The sequence below is a fragment of the Mytilus californianus genome, unplaced genomic scaffold (genome assembly GCF_021869535.1).
Source record: "Mytilus californianus isolate M0D057914Y unplaced genomic scaffold, xbMytCali1.0.p SCAF_41, whole genome shotgun sequence".
NCBI classification, from domain to species: Eukaryota; Metazoa; Mollusca; class Bivalvia; order Mytilida; family Mytilidae; genus Mytilus; species Mytilus californianus.
In genome coordinates, this window is record NW_026262692.1 from 1,393,038 (window position 1) to 1,409,894 (window position 16,857).

The 16,857-nt window shown below is 32.0% G+C and overlaps 1 pseudogene; it reads left to right on the top strand.

Moving 5' to 3' along the window:
- Window positions 1–16,040, top strand: part of LOC127699791 (macrophage-expressed gene 1 protein-like) — a 28,472-nt pseudogene extending 12,432 nt beyond the window's left edge.
- Window positions 16,041–16,857: the final 817 nt, after the last annotated feature.

Genomic DNA, 16,857 nt, shown 5'->3' on the forward strand with positions numbered 1-16,857 from the left:
GAGAGCCTTTGTTCTGACAGATGGATGAAGTATGAATCCTGATTATGATATTTTAATAACATGCAAGGTAAAAGTAAGTTTCTCCAATGTCCAAGTGAGTGTGAGATTTGAGTTTGAGAGATGATTATATGATTTGATTGTTTTGAGAGTTTTGTGTATTTGCTGTACGGGTGAGTTTGATTTATTTTAACAGTGACCTTGACCTATGTTAAGGTACGGTATTATCAATAATGACGTAGACATATTAATGTAAACAAGTCAGATGATATTATGTTTTTTATAAATGATAGTACCTTTTTGTAAAGATTTATTTGTTTAATAGAATCTTGTACTTAGAATTGCATTATTGATTTCAGGTTATCCTATTATATATTGACCAGTAGATCCATGATATATTGATCTGTATAAGGACACTAGGATAGAAGTTAAATAGTGTAGCTGTTGGTGTTATATATTGTACAAACTCAGTTCCACAAATTGGTGAGTTTACTTAAGTGTGTAAATTGATTGCAATTGTATTGTATTTATATATACCTGTATAACTTGACTTGCAATTGTATTTTATTTATATTTACCTGTATAACTTGACTTGCAATTGTATTTTATTTATATTTACCTGTATAACTTGACTTGCAATTGTATTTTATTTATATTTACCTGTATAAATTGTTTGTTTTTGATATTGTAACACAGTGATGACTGCTGTACCCATATTTTGACTATTTTATTTATAATGTCTGTTTTGTTCACACATCGTTGTAAATATAACGGAATTTGATAAGACTGTCGTACAAGTGAGAGGTTTAGCGCTATAACACCAGGTTCAATTCACCATTTTCTACATTTGAAAATGCCTGTACCAAGTCAGGAATATGACAGTTGTTGTCCATTCGTTTGATGTGTTTTGTCATTTGATTTTGCCATGTGATTAGGGACTTTCCGATTGAATTTCCCTCGGAGTTCAGTATTTTTGTGATTTTACTTTTGACTATGACAAATATTTCATTGTCACTTTGGAAATATTACACTGGGAGTATCTCCCCTGATTATGAACATTCAAGCTAGACTTGCATGAAGTTAAAAATGTATATTCATATTGATGATAAATGATGATTCATTTATACTATATTTAAGGTGGTACCTAACACTACAGGGAGATAACTCTGTAAAAATCAGCTAAACGTTTTAATTACGTTGTATTGTTAAGGAAATATTAAGCTTCTCAATGATCAAAATTAGTGTTTGTCAAACTGCTATATAACCAATGAAATTTTTCTGATAAAGTGGTTGGTTCAAATTTTTTGAAATTTTTATATTTTTGTCAAAGGGTCAAAGTAAACATTTTGTCAAATTTTTATGAAAATTAAACGAGCCAAATTAATATTAGTCAAGGTGTTGGGTACCACCTTAAAGACATTATATAAGAAACTCAAATTATCTGTAATGATAATTTGTGTGAAAATGATGTTTATTGTTTGTAAATTTACGTGTTGATATTTTCAAACCGCATACCGTTTGTATAGAATAAAAGATGATAGTATTTATTCATTCTGATCGGTTGACTGGAGTTGTTGTATAACTATAAACGCTTAAAAGGTCAAGATGTAGGATGTTTTGACATAAGCTAGCTATAAAACCAGGTTCAATCCACCATTTTCTACATAAGAAAATGCCTGTGCCAGGTCAGGAATATGACAGTTGTTGTCCGTTCGTTTGATGTGTTTAAGCTTTTAATTTCTCCATTTGATTAGGAACTTTCCTTTTTGAATTTTCCTCGAAGTTCAGTATTCTTGTGATTTTACTTTTGACTATATACAAGATCATGTGAATTTAATTGATATTAAGAGTGTTATGTTTAATACTTTATTAAACTTAATTGTATTGGGTTTACTTCATTACCTTAATTATTGTTAATTTGTTATTCCAGGGTTAGTGTATGTAATTGTAAGATGAATGACTGTGATGTACAATTGATGAATAAAGAACCCTTGAACTCAGACTTATTTGTAATTGATGAACCAGAAAATTATACTTTTGCAATGGCAGATTGTGGAAATAAATATTCTTGCCCCCATTTAGGTGAAAATAAATAATATTGCCTTATCACACATACAAAATAAATATTATGGCCCCAAATATTCAAATATTCAAAATATTTTCGACTCACCATACATGTATTTACAAAGGTATCCAATTGATATAGATATTGTCGGGCGCATAGAATTTACTACGCTCACAAGAAATTATACCATTTTGGATAGTAAAACCCCTCTCTCCTTGGACCCTGGATCTACCCTTGATAGTAATGCTGTTATATTTTCGTATAAATAGAACTAGAACACACCCGGGATATCGCGGGCATTACAGCGTAATTGAAAGTATGTAAACTGTTGTAGGATGAATTTTTGTAAAAGATTTATGACTGGAGAATTTCAGGAAAGGTATCAAAAGTCATCGGTACTTGGGGACAGGACAATATTTTTTAGCCCTCTCCCTTTTTTTCCAAAGTCCGTTATTTTTTCTTTTCTGTTTTTCTGTATACTATGATCCTACATATACTTTAAATAAAGTGTATTTGCTATTTACTATCAATTCCAAGTTTACTATCCACGGCGGTCACTGATATGTTATATAGACTAAGAGGCTATCCACGGCGGTCACTGATATATTATATAGAGACTCTCTATATAATATATCAGTGACCGTCGTGTATAGTAAACTTGGAATTGATAGTAAATAGCAAATACACTTTATTTATAGTAGATGAATGATCATAGTATACAGAAAAACGCGAAAATAATTGTCCTGTCCCCCCAAGTACTTTTTTAAAATTATGTGTAATTTTGAAACAGTCCTAAACGGAAGTCTTTTTCTATGACTAAAAAGTCCGTCCGATGACGGAAGCAATATCCGGACGCCTTTATTTTCGTTTTCCTCCCAAAATAACCCAAACTGAATAATCATAAGCGAGGATGACAAATGCGACTATGCATGGTACCTATAAGACACAGAGGCATGATGATTTATTTATTGTGGAAGGAAGATAAGCGAGGTTTTCTCGTTTAATAGTATAGATATATGTTCTAGTCTTCATTTTGACTGCTCTATTTGTTTGAAGTTGTATGTGTATCCTTTAAAAGGGTGATCTGTGTCTAAAAATTTAAATTACTTTAAGGGATGAAAAGTTGATTTTGAGGTGGAGGTGGACATGAAGGGTACTTTTTTGGTTAAATTATAACTGGGCAGAAAATAAATATTCTGGTCCTGGTCCGAGTGAAAATATATTAACTGGCCGCCTTAGGAGACAATTCAGTGTTTCTACAGAAAAAAAAGTGTAAAGCTTGCGATACGATTTGGGTTTTCCCATTCTTAAAAGCGGTACAGTGAACTAGAGTTGCTTAATTCCACGTCATCTGGTCTCTGGAGGACATTTGTCTCATTGGCAAACATATACCACATATTTTTATTTATTATGACCTTATTTAAAAACAAATGAAGAATGTGTCGATGGGACACATATGATGCCCGCGCTTGCATATAACGTTTAAAAAGAGCATAACTCGAGAACAGTAAAAGTGAGGCCACCCACATTCGAATTAGATCTGTGTATTGTGGTAATAAGCATTGTGTATAAATAGCATAACATTTGGTTGAGGAAAACTAAATTTAGAAACGGAAATCAATTTCAGGACGTACATAGACGGACGTACGGACAAGGGTAGCACTAAATGCCTCCTCTGGTGACGGCAGGGGCATAAAATATATAGACTGTCTTCTTGAAAAGACATTTGTGTTTGTTTAAAGATATATGTTGACCTCTAGATTATGTTTTTGTTGTTATTTGGTTGATGTCTCATCATAGCAGTATACTCAATATCACCCCTTTTATTATCATGCTTTCAGTTTATTTGTATTTCATAAGCTTTTCACATCATTCTATAATGTATAAATATAAACACTGTGTAATCACCATGGCTACGGAAGATACAGTTTAATTATAATTGTTCAGCCATAAGAAGAAAAATCCCATTCTCATCCTCCGACTTGAAACCATTTTTTTAATACCATTTTTTATTGTATTTCTGGTTATTTTCTTTATTTTGCTAGAAGTTTTCAAAATTAAAGCAAAAACACAACAAACAAAAATATGCTCCGACCCATAATTAAAATTAGAATAAATAGCTCACCAATAACACATGGTATGCCCTTATCATGCTTGTTGTGTTTGTTGAATTTTTGCAAAAATAAAATAGGATATTTAGAACTTAAAAGGCATTTATTCAGTAGCAAATAAAATAGATGTGTAAAAACATACTTGAATATTGGCGTATAAAAAGAGAGACATTAGAAATGATCATCAAGGAATTATTGTTTCATATCCTTGACCTATTTTTTGTTAAATTATAACGCCAACTGGTGACATCTAAAAATGCTGGTAGTCATATGTTTTTTTTTTTTCTTCTCAATTTTTTTTTGTATCAATCATTTTTTTATGAATAACTTTATTCTTTTATGCTAATATGGTGGTTTGGACCACAGCGACACAGGCTTATCATAAGTGGCTTCGTTTGTTTTTGTTTTATATTTGTTTGTTTGTTGCATTTGTTTGTAAATAAAACTGTTGAGTTCCTTGTCTGATTTTTTTTTTACATTGTGTTACCTGTATGGCGAGGCCTTTTATAGTTTGCTATGCAGTATGGGTTTTGTTCATTGTTGAAGGATGTACAGTGACCTGTAGTTGCTACAAATTACATCATTTGGTCTACGGTTGATAGTTGTCTCCTTGAAATGTATACCATTACACGTACAAGACTACAATATTATTAAATGATTGTTAACAGTTGTCTGACTTTTGTTAACCAAAAAGCAGCGATGATCAATGAGGATGTAAATAAAATGATACTTTGAAGTATTGTTTAATATGCTTGATCAGTTTGAAATGTCAGTTTAGCTATACACAGTAATTAAGGCTATTATCAATATACATTTTCAGCAAGCAGTCATTTGACACTAAACGATAGTGACCGACCGTGCGAGACTCTCATGGGTAGTCAACGTCGTTTAACACTCCCTAGTAGTAGTAAATCATTGCAATCTCATCATTAACTTCAGATGTGGTTTCGTTATCCAAATTGTGATTTTTAATGAATAGTTATCGAAGGTATTCATGAATTCAGATATGATGCTCTGTAAATATTCACTGACACTATGAATTGCTCCTTCAAATGAATAATTATCCAAGGTATTCACAGTAATCCAGTAATGTGGTTTTTCTAACAAATAGAAGGTTTGCTATTTGTTCAAAGCACAAATTTCTTCTTGCCCAGTTTAATCCTAATAGCACACCATGACATAATGCTGTAAGTGCTATTCACTATCTCAAAAAAGCAACGACTAACTTACACAATCTTGTGAATTCAGCCACTGTTTTACAAATTGCAAATATCTGAGTCTATACTTTCTATGCATCGGAAGTGTACATGTAGCCGCCTTTATGTATTGGCTGGGGAAAATGTGAATTCTACAAAAAACTATACAATGAGAATCAAGCATTGTGTAATTATGTAACTTATGTCATAATATGTACCTAGAAGAAAGTCACAATTACAATAACTAGCAACCCCCCCCCCCCCCAACCCCCAACCCCCACCCCCCAACCCCCACACCCCACCCCCCAACCCACCCCTTTTCTGAAAGAAATCAAATGGTCTTCTGGAATCTTTTTATGTGTTCGTGTATGGAAAGAGGTCTATTCTTACCTGTTTCTATGTTGATGACCTAATTGTACAACAACTAGTAGTCTTGCAGACTCTCTAAGAGGCACCTCTGTCTTCTGTTGACTTGCTGAAATCTGGATGTTCTAGGTAGCAACATTTCAGTTTACTTAAGCTTCCTCTCCAATAACTGCCAAAAAAGTCTCTGCGTTGCTGGCATATGTTTTACTGAAGCAATCTAGCATCAAGTAAACCTTCTGGGTTCACTTTGACTTCTTCCCAGACACTGCACGTCAATCAAATGTATATGCGTGTTCTCATTGCAATGTGAAAAGGTATTTTGAGTGTGTCATTGTCATAATTTGGTTAGTTCCACAAGAAATACCAGTAAATATGAGAAATCATATTTCTCGTTCTCCTTCTCCATGACAGACACCTTATGGTAACAATATGTTTTCACAACGCAGAGTTTAATAAGGAGAGATAACTCATAGAATACCTGTGACCTTTTTTTGCAAATTTCATAGATTTTTTGGCAATATTGCATAAAAATAAAAAATGACATTGTATGTCAAATGTGTCATGTAGTATATGTATGTTATTCATGTCTTAAGTTAATTCATAGCTTAGGGTTATTGGGTTTTAATTATAATTTAAAGTAATCAGAACTTTATCAAAATATCGGAAAGTTAGATGCAAATTTCAATATCTTGCAATAATTTTCCAAAATTGGATTTTTGATATTTTTGACAATATCCATCGGTCTATTCACGGATGTTAATTTCAGACCTGGCGTAATCATCAATGTAATTGTAATTAGCTGTAATTAATTACATGTAATTGAAAGTAACGAATTACATTGCCTTTTTGCCATGTAATTATGAATTACTTTTCAATTACTTTGAACTACATTTAAATAATTGCATGTCAATTTTAAACATTTTTGGCTTTTCTGATGCAACTTATAACTTTTATTTTTCTTCAATTAGTATGCACTTGGTACTTTGATATTTCAATACTTTTAAAACATTCATCATGCTGAAATAAATATAAACTTTAAATAGCAAAGTAAGATATACAAATAAGTTTACATGACCAAAATTGTCAATTGACCCCTTAAGGAGTTATTGGCCTTTAAAGTCAATTTTTAACAATTTTTCGTAAATTTTGTAATCTTTTACAAAAATCTTCTCTGAATCTATTGGGCCAAATTTAACCAAACTTGGCCACAATCATTATCAGCGTGTCTATTTTAAAAAATGTGTCCGATGACACCGCCTGCGAACCAACATGGCCGACATGGCTAAAAATAGAACATAGGGGTAAAATGCAGTTTTTGGCTATAAATATCTCTGAAACGAAAGCATTAAGAGCAAATTTGACAGGATGTTAAAATGTTTATCAGGCTGAATTCTATATGCCCTGAAATTTTCAGACAAATTAGATAATGAGTAGTTGGATTGCTGCCCCTGAATTGGTAATTTTAAGGAAATTTTGCAGTTTTTAGTTATTATCTTGAATATTATTATAGATAGAGATAAATTGTAAACAGCTCTAATGTTCAGCAAAGTAAGATCTACAAATACGTCAACAAGATCAAAAATGTCAATTAATCCTGAAGGAATTATTGCCCTTTATAGTCAATTTAAACAATTTATGTAAAATCTTTTTCTCTGAAACAACTGAGACAAATTTAACCAAACTTGGCCTCAATCATCATTAAGATATCTTATAAAAAATGTGTCTGATGAACAAGCCTGCCAACCAACTTGGCCGACATGGCTTAGAATAGAACATAGGGGTAAAATGTAGTTTTGGGCTTAAATCTCTGAAACTAAAGCAAAAGTAAAATGGTTGCATTATTTCTTGCATTAATGTTTACAAAAATATCAGGTGAGCGACACAGGCTCCTTGGAGCCTCTAGTTTTAAAGTTATATTTATTAAATCTAAATTTTCAAAAAATATCACTAATTGTACAAATTGTTATAGTTAAAAAAAAATTTAGTGACTGCAAACAAAACAATAATGTTTTCCAGACAATTGAAGAGCCTGTTACAAAGAGACCACGCAGAAAAATTGTTAGTTGTTTTTGATACACTTGGACTCAATGAAGTATCATCACAGGTAAAAAAAATACCCCCATAGTGAAGTCAGGGAATTTGGTATTTCCTTTATAAGCTCATCTGGCCTAAAAGGCCAAGTGAGTTTTTCTCATAACTTGTCGTCTGTCGTCTTCCGTTAACTTTTACAAAAATCTTCTTCTCTGAAACTCATGACCCATGACCCGCCTGCCAACCAACATGGCTGCCATGGCTAAAAATAGAACATAGGGATAAAATGCAGTTTTTGGCTTGTATCTCTGAAACTAAAGCATTTAGAGCGAATCTGACATGGGGTAAAAATGTTCATCAGGTTGAAATCTATAAAATTTCAACTATATATTAATATCAGCAATATCTCGGACAAGTTCTATAATGTGGCTGGTCAACTTGTTTTAAAAGAGTTATGTCCCTTATAAATATTAAATGTATGGAAAATGGCCTAGTCAGCACTCTAATGGGTACAACTCTTGCCAGATTTTTATTAAACATGTACTATTATAGGTAAATTTCAGCAAAATTTGGAACAAGTTTTATAATTGTGGTCGATCGACTTTTTCTTAAAGAGTAATGTCCCTTGGAAATATCAAATTTATGGAAAATGGCCTCTAGCACTCTCACAGGTACAATTCTCGCCAATTTATTTTTAAACTTATACTGTAGGTAAATATCAGCAATACCTCGGACAAGTTCTGTAATGGTGAATGATCGACTTTTTTAAAAGAGTTATGCCCTTGGAAAAATATTATCTGTGCAACATGGGGGGAAATTGAAACTCGGCCCTTTTATTAAAACAGAAAAAAGAGGTCAATAAATAAAAGGGCAAACATAAGACTTTTCATGTTTAAATTGCTTTAATGTTATCCTTTGTTAATCTCATTCAAAATTAAACTTTATTTGTCAATCTGGAGAATGCTCGTCTTAAGAAAAGACCATTTCAGATTTTTTTAAAACATCACAATATAACCATAAAAATGTGGGCCTCAGTGGCAAAGTGGTATAAGTTGTTCGTTTTCTGTTATAACTAGCCACTCAACACTTAGGTTAAGAGTTCAAAAAAAAGTAGGCAAAGGTGCACAAGATTCTAATCTTTATTGACTTGGATTGACTATCTCCTTATCAAAGTTCAAAGTTTTGTTTGAATTGTAATCTGCTGATAAATCATCAAAATCAGTAGTTCAAAGTTTGAAGCATGATGGTCAGTTTTCGAATAAAGCTGGTGTTTGCTGTATATAAAAACAAAACAATTGGTACAATAATTTGAAGGTGTCGAACAGTTTGATGTGAAACAAGGATATATAAATTTTGACTAACAGATGCAGACAATGTACCAACTTTGATCATTATTTTTTTTTAGTAAAAACTATTCTTGTCATTAGAGTTACTTCTTTTTGTTCACTTTTCTGATGTAATGTTCGTGATAGATTCTAAGAGTGATCAAAGAAAATATGTTTTATGTTTCAGGACTAAGAGTTACACATTACGACTTTAGTAAAGCACAGTCTGGAAAGAGTATCTGTGATGCAAAGATGGCCCATATGCGATTGAAAATGTGCATGTATGTATCATCAAGGAAAAACATCACCAGTCCTTTTAAAATGCAGGCAGCAATAGTGGATGGAACTGGAGTCAAAGCTTGTCAGTGTGCAGTTGTAGAGGTTGACTCATCAAAACAGACCATGACAAGTCACCTTATTAAAGGAATTAACCAGACTGTTTATGATATGAAGCAATGTTTTTAAAATAAAATGATATCTTTTCAAATGACAGATGATAAGTGAAAATTCTAAAAACCAGCATTTATGTAACTCTATAAAAGTTATTTTGGTATCTTTTAACTTTTGATGAAACAAATTCATTATGGATACAAAATATAATTTGCAGAACAGGATGCAACCCTCTGGCGCACTGTGAAAAGTCGTAAGGTTATAAGTTATTGGCGTAGATGGAATAAACTCGTAAACTTGACCTACCACAAATCAAATATTGCTAATGGAGTATTTTTAGTTATAAAATATTTTTCATATGTCATTTGATAAGGTACATCTTATAAGTTCAATGTTTATTTTATGTTTTAAAAAAGATTTGCCTAAACCTTTAGTCATTCATGGTTTATGACATGGTTAAAATTTATATGGTTAGTGTAAGGGAACCTAATGGTGTCAAATCAATGATATTTGGTAAATATATAGTTCATTTATAGTATCCATTGTATTAAAAGACCTAACATATTCAGTAATGGGTCATTTACTTTTAACGTTTTCATAGTTTCAACATCAGATGCTCCAGAAAGTAAGAATGTCTTGCTTCATGTCAGACAGCCCTGTGTTTCTCACAATGGTCATATTCTGGAATGGGAGAAAAGAATATATATTTGACAAGTGCACTGTTGTCATTCAGTATATTATGACAACTGTTGTAAGCTGGAAGAATCCTTGTATTTCCAATTGGTCATAAGGTTTCCCTGTAATGATTGAGATGAAACTTGAGGGATGACTAGGAAAATCATAATGATTTTGAGTTCTGCAGGTCAACAGTAAAATCACAATGTTTACCAATAGATGTGTCACTGGAAATTGTTTCTGGATGATACTGTAAATTCAGAAATTATTGCATGCATTTACTATTGCGATTCTAGACCAAAATGTAATTTAGATTTTTGAGATATTGAGAAAAATCCATGTTATTAGGAATACAAGTTTTTGAGGAACCACCAAATTCAGCAGTCCTACATTATTAACTCTGTCCCTCCATCTAAAATTTCTATGCCATACCTTATTATTACAATAACCAAATGACCCTTTCATGAAATCAAGAGATATGAGTTGTAAATATAGAGTAATATAATAGCTTGTTGATTATTGTTGAAAGACGTACATTTACAGTACTGCAAAACAGATATTATAAGGTAACGGTTTGTATCAAATCTGAACTTTTTTGTTTCCATGGTTACCAAAAGCAGAGTGAACTACCTAAATGTTAAGTATAGAAGTCAAACTCCACTTTTTAAATGTATTTAATACATTGATTTCCATGTGTTTCATGCTGATTCTGAATTATTTCAGCAATATCAGGTCGGTTGCTAGGGCTTTTTTTTCTGTTGCTATGGTCTTTTAGCCATTTTAATTAAAACTAATATATTTTTTTTATAATTTTCAAACAAATTATAGGTGTTATAGTCTGTTAAATTGCATTAATGTTACAAATAGCAAAAATCTTGATAATGAACAAGTATTCTGTTTTGTCATTTTTTATGAATTTTAGAAATTATTCTTGCCATGGTAACAAAAAAATACAAAAAAAAACAGATGTTTTTTTTCTGTTTTCAATAATTCAATATACGAACTTTAAGCTGCAATCATAGTTTATAATAAAATTGTCTGCCCAATGTCAATTTTACTTGATTTAAAATGTGATATTTAAGCTATTTTCAGAAAATGTGAAAATACAGATTTTGGCAACTTTTTGAAATACCATTTTAGCTTTATATAAAAAAAAATTTCACAACCTGAACGTGTTAAATTATGTGTTGAAATTATTTTTTTCTTCCAATTCTCATTATCATAAAATTGCTGCAACCAAAAAGCAGACATTTTCCGATTTTCATGTCTGATTTTATCATAAATTCCTGAAAAAAATGGCTGCATGTTTCCATAGCAACCGTTCAACAAAAATAAAAAAATGAGCTTGCAACCTTTTTTTCAATCTGAGCTGTCTATTATATAAAAGAATAAAGCAGTTCTGAGACATACATGAATCACCCCCTGCCTGTATCTTGCAAATAGCTGTACTTAACAAGTTATAATGTACAAGTTTGTCCCTTGATTAAAATGCCAAAGGCAATTTTTTTAAACCATCATATTTATATATTAGAATATGTACAGATGGATATCATTAAAGCACTTTCTACAAAATTTTAAATACAGCAATCAAAAACATACAAGAATTGAAACCAATATACTTGACAATTTTGACTCGCCAAAAGACAAGTCTGGGAAATGCTACCATTACTCTTCTGTAATAAATGAAAGCTTTAAATTTATTTAAAATGTCACATGAGGTACATAAGAAAACCTTTAAAATCTAAATTAACATTTTTAGTAGAAATTTGAATTTTTCAGAATTTTTTTTTAAGAATAAATTAAAAAAAATATTAATCTTGATCTATATATATATATATATATATATATAAACAAGTCTAAATTGAAAACAACGGTCAAACTATGATTGCGTTGGATAAAAACAGCAATTTTTATACGTGTGCAAAACAAATTTCTTGTTAGAGGGGTCTAAATACAGCACAAACAACATTTTCCAAAAGATCAAAAAAGTGAAAAAGTATATTTTAACAAAACGCATTTGACTAACAGGTCGAACAACAAATGTTCTTAAATCCTGCTGACTGCCATTGGCGATTGCCAAATAAACGGATCACAAGGTGTAATAAATGGATCTTAACTTTAAATTTAATATTAAACAGAAAACAATAAACTTGCGGCGAAGATGGCATACCGCAAACAAAGGTGCAAATAACGGATGTTCATCAACCATGCTGACTGCCATTGGTGATTGCCAAATAAACGTATCACCAGATGCAACAAAATGGATCTTAACTATTAATTTAATACCAAACAGAAAACAATAAACTTGCGAAAAAGATGGTATACCGCAAACAAAAGGTTCAAAAATTAGTACACCATATCCGGATTTCGACAATTAATGTCTCTTTAGTGATGTTAGGATTCAAAACGGTTATTGGAAGGCCACAAAATTTTACTTCAATTTGGGATAGACTCTTGAATTTTGAGGAATCAAAATAGGATGAACGGATCATATAAACCCGAAGGCAAATATAATACAAGCCCAAACGAAAAAATATAAACAAGTCTAAATTGAAATCAACGTTCAAACTATGATTGCGTTGGATAGAAACAGCAATTTTTATACGTGTGCATGCAAAACAAATTTCTTGTTAGAGGGGTCTAAATACAGCACAAACAACATTTTCCAAAAGATCAAAAAAGTGAAAAAGTATAATTTAACAAAACGCATTTGACTAGCGTTTTGTTAAAATATTCTTTTTCACTTTTTTGATCTTTTGGAAAATGTTATATATATTTATATATATATATATATATATACAAGTCTAAATTGAAAACAACGTTCAAGCCTATGATTGCGTTGGATAAAAACCGCAATTTTTATACGTGTGCATGCAAAACAAATGTCTTGTTAGAAGGGTCTAAATACAGCACAAACAACATTTTCCAAAAGACCAAAAGTGAAAAAGTATATTTAAACAAAACGCATTTTACTAACAGGTCGAACAACAAAAGTAATTAAACCCTGCTGACTGCCATTGGCGATTGCAAAATAAATGGATCACCGATGTAATAAATGGATCGTAGTTATAAATTTAAAACTAAACAGAAAACAATAAACTTGCGGAAATGATGGTATACCGCAAACAAAAGGTGCAAAGGTTTTTGTACACCATATATGGATTTCGACAATTAATGTCTCTTTAGTGATGTTAGGAATCGAAACGGTATTTGGAAAGCCATACCATTTACCTCAATTTAGGATAGACTCTTGCATTTTAAGGAGTCAAAATAAAATGAACGGATCATATAAACCCGAAAGCAAATATAATACAAACCCAAACGAAAAAATATAAACAAGTCTAAATTGGAAACAACGTTCAAACCTATGATTGCGTTGGATACAAACCGCAATTTTTATACATGTGCATGCAAAACAAATTTCTTGTTAGAGGGATCTAAATACAGCACACACAACATTTTCCAAAAGACCAAAAAAGTGAAAAAGTATATTTTAACAAAACGCATTTGACTAACAGGTCGAACAACAAATGTTCTTAAACCCTGCTGACTGCCATTGGCGATTGCCAAATTAATGGATCACCGATGTAATAAATGGATCTTAATTATAAATTTAATACTAAACAGAAAACAATAAACTTGCAGAAAAGATGGTATACCGTAAACAAAAGGTGCAAAGGTTTTTGTACACCATATCCGGATTTCGACAATTAATGTCTCTTCAGTGATGTTAGGAATTGAAACGGTATTTGGAAAGCCATACAATTTACCTCAATTTAGGATAGACGCTTGAATTTTGAGGAGTCAAAATAGGATGAACGGATCATATAAACCCGAAAGCAAATATAATACAAACCCAAACGAAAAATATAAACAAGTCTAAATTGAAAACAACGTTCAAACCTATGATTGCGTTGGATAAAAACCGCAATTTTTATATATAATTCGTCTAAATAACAGCCCGACAATGTTAGATCTGTAAATTTGCGGAAGCACATTTTTTGTTCTTCCCTGGCCGGGATTCGAACTCATGCTACTAAGATATCATGACACCAAATCGCCTTGCACTATGCCCGACGCGCTAGACCACTCGACCACCTAGGCTCGACAAAAATCAAGGTTTTGGTGGCCGTGTGTTACCTTTCCTCGTCAGTTTTTATCTAGCGTCGTAACACAGCAAATGTTATATAAGGCATGAGGTTGGAATATTACAGATCAGCTGAATTATCTATCGTAGAGGATCTTACAAATTAATGTAGGATGCAATCACAGAAATAATTATATTATAAGTACGTCTAAACCAGTGACAACTCTACGACAGGTTTTATCCATCGGATCACCAGTGATGGTGATACAAGGCTGAAAACACATTCTGTATACATAATTCGTCTAAATAACAGCCCAACAATGTTAGATCTGTAAATTTGCGGTAGCAAATTTTTGTTCTTCCCTGTCCGGGATTCGAGCTATTGGGATATCGAAACAACACCGCCTGCACTGTGTCCATCGCTCTAGACCACTCGGCCATCTAGACTGAACTGATAATTCAGCTTTCGGTGGCCTAGTGGTACCTTTCCTCGTCAGTGGAATCTAGAGTTGTATCACATAACATGATACAGAAGTCTATAAAAAGGACCAACCAGCAAATTTATTATGTACCGGATCGTCTAAAAAAGACGATACTGCGCAGATAAGGAAAAAAATATATAAGTCTAAAGATTTACACAACGGTACTAATACAAGGCGGTAATATACGAAGAGGATGTTATAAAATCGTGTTGACAAATATTTCGGCTTAACAAATAGCCTTCGATATTCATCTTTATATTTTTTTTCCTATAAAAATAAAAAATGCAATCAAATAATAAGCATTGAAAATCTAATGATGATTAAATGTAACAATGACGTTAAAAATTATAACTTTTTTTTAAAACAAATTTTGTCCTTTGGATAAAAGTGGCTGAAATGTAATTAATTACATTGGTAATGTAATTGTAATGTAATTAATTGCATTTGAAAATCAATGTAATTAAAATGTAATTAATTACTTTGACATGTAATTGACTTAAGTTTGGATAATTTCATGAAAAATAAAGGCCACTTTAGGAGATTGGTGGGCTCAAACTTAATTAACAATTCATTGTGGCCTACAAACCTTCTTTAATACCCTCGCACTGCATAATCATTCGGGACAAACCTTTCCTGACATGGTTTTGTTTTGTCTATCCAGGTCATTTTTAGCAAATGTAAGTTTAAATGGCCAGTAAAACTGTTAAAAAACAGAATTTATGTGAAACTATACACATTTTTCACTAGCATTGTAGTGATTTTTAGGCATTTATGCAAATGAGATTGTTTCTTAAAAAAGACACGATGCAACAAAGTATATGATATATTTTCACATTCCTTTATATATAAGATTTCAAAAATATGAAAATATTTCAACAGTTCCGACATGCCATTTGGAAAATATTTTTGATTTTGCATGGTTTCTGGCATATTGGCTCTTAGTTTGCTGCACAGACGAATCATACTCCGGATAGCAGCATTTACCACCTATTGGTGTCATGCTCCAAAAGATTCAATGGTATCTTAGGATAGCGGATATTTCTCCGGAGGATTATATTCTGATAAAACCAACAGTTTTGTTACTCAATCTCAATCATGTCCGCGATTTTACCTACCAATGACAATTATATCTAACGTTCGAGTATGTTTCAGTGATGATTACGAACTTTGGACAGTGTTTGCAGTTCCATTCGGAGGATTTTACAGTTGTACAAATGGTAATCCGGTTGCTTCGCTTATTGTTTCGAAATCTTGTCCTTATGGATACAGCAACCATTTAGCAACCATTGACAACCATTGCCAAACAATGTATTGAGTTCACACAAGTTGTTTATCTAATTTGAAATTCCTTCACTTAAATATTTTTTCGTTTTACATCAAAAAGATGAAGACATGAGAACTGTTATGGCCTTTCCTTTTACCATGATACTCAATTAAAATAAACAAAAAGACTTTTAATAAACAGAACTTGTATATCTGAAACTAAACAATGTCGCTGGGCCAAAAATAACAGACATATAGGCAAGAAGTAGTTGACAAGCCAGAGTGGCTTTTGTGTTTCCTTTCGTAGTTTTGTGTAATGTATTTTTCTGATGAGTTAAGCCCTTTCCAACTGATTTTTATGGTTAGTTCTTATGTTGCACTATTACAAAAAAGTAAAATAACAAAAATACCGAACTCTAAGGAAAATTCAAAGCAGAAAGTCGCTTATCAAATGGCAAAATCAAAAGTGCGAACACATCAAACGAATGGAAAACAACTGTCATATTCCTGAATTGGTATAGGCATTTCCTTATGTAGGATTTTATAACTAGCTAAACCTCTCACTTGTATGACAGTCGCATAAAATTCCATTATATTGACAACAATGTGTCATAGGAGATTTGCACCAGCAAATATGTTTAGACCCGCAACATTCTGTACCAGGTCAGGTGCCTGTTATTCATCGGTAGTCGTTTGTTGCTGTATATCATATTTGTTGTTCGTTTATTGTTTTGTACTTAAATCAGGCTGTTAGTTTTCTCGTTTGAATTGATTTAAATTTTTATTTTGTGGCCTTTTATAGCTTACTTTGCGATATGGATTTTGCTCATTGTTAATGCCGTACTGTGGATTTTCATTGATAAGTTCTA